The sequence below is a fragment of the Arachis duranensis genome, chromosome 3 (genome assembly GCF_000817695.3).
Source record: "Arachis duranensis cultivar V14167 chromosome 3, aradu.V14167.gnm2.J7QH, whole genome shotgun sequence".
NCBI classification, from domain to species: domain Eukaryota; kingdom Viridiplantae; phylum Streptophyta; class Magnoliopsida; order Fabales; family Fabaceae; genus Arachis; species Arachis duranensis.
In genome coordinates, this window is record NC_029774.3 from 28,801,791 (window position 1) to 28,803,144 (window position 1,354).

A 1,354-nucleotide genomic window follows, 5' to 3' on the forward strand; every position below is an offset into this window, starting at 1 on the left:
GATGGCAATATTATTGATGACATGATTTGAGATTTAATAGGGTGTGGGTTGATGAGACGATAAAAGTAAGGAACGAGGCTGTTGGTCGGTGTTGAACGAATGACCGAGACCCTTGGAGATAGAAAAATTAGAGCGCGGTAGTGGAAGCGCGCAGAGTAAAAGGACATTGGAACTGTTATGTGTTGGATATAAAGGCAGACTACGCTCGCGTACTCGTAGTGATGGATGGAATTTTCGAGGGCGAAAATTTCTGTTAGGGGGTAGAATGTAATACCCGGTCTAACCGAAATTAATTAAATAATGAGTTAAGTATGAGCGAATATGGTTGGAATATTTGGCAATTGGAATTTGATGATTTAAATATGATTTTTGGATTCAGTGAATTTTTCCGAGTCGGAAGACATAGTTTTCTGCGTAAAAGCGCGCAGTGGAATCTTGACCGGCAGTACCGGCTGAGACCTGTCTGGTACTGCAGCTGAGAAAATTGATTATGAGTAAATAAGATTAAGAAATGAGGGATTATAATTAGGGGAGGTAGAAATATTTGAAGTGCGATTTAGAGCGCTAATCTTAAAGGTTTTGTGTGCAATTTAGAGCGCTAATCTTAAAGGTTTTGGTCCAAAATTGGGCCAACGGACAAAAATAAGTGAACCGGGCCTAAGTGGGCCCAAGACCCAACGTATATAAATATTAGTTATGAGCATTTCAGCTCATTTTGCCCTAAAGAAGGTGTGTGGGGCGCTGAATTGAGAAGAGAGAAGAGAAGAGAGAAAACCTAATTCTCTTTGATCTTCAAACCACCATAACTTGAGCTACAGAGCTCCGATTGACGAGCCGTTTGCGGTCACGCGTCGCTCTTCTCATCCTCTACAATTCTATCTAAGTTTTGTGGTGAGTATTCCATTCATCTCTGCCCAGTTTTCGAAATTTCTCACTGTTACACGTTTTTGGGAAGTTAGTGTTGAAATCTTGTGATTTTGGGTGTTTAGGGATACTCCAACATGGATTCTAAGTGGATTCTATCCCTACTTCATATGGGCTGAGGTAAGAAGTGCTCAAACCCTTGTGATTTATCATCTTTATGAGCCCTAGGTTGATGTGTGTATGTAATATTGGTTATGTTCGTGCATTTGATGGTTTTGGTGCACGATTGGGAGATTGGTGTTGCTTGAGGAGCTTTGGTGAGGCTTGGAGCTAAGGTTGGTGGAGACTTCTAAAGAAGAGACTCAATTGATTTGGCTACAAGAGGTACGGTTTAAGTTTCATTTAAGTACCGTATGGTGTGATGAGAATTCCTAGGCTAAATGCCCCTAAGATTAAGTTTGGATTGTGTAAATGGTTGGTGCTAATATGC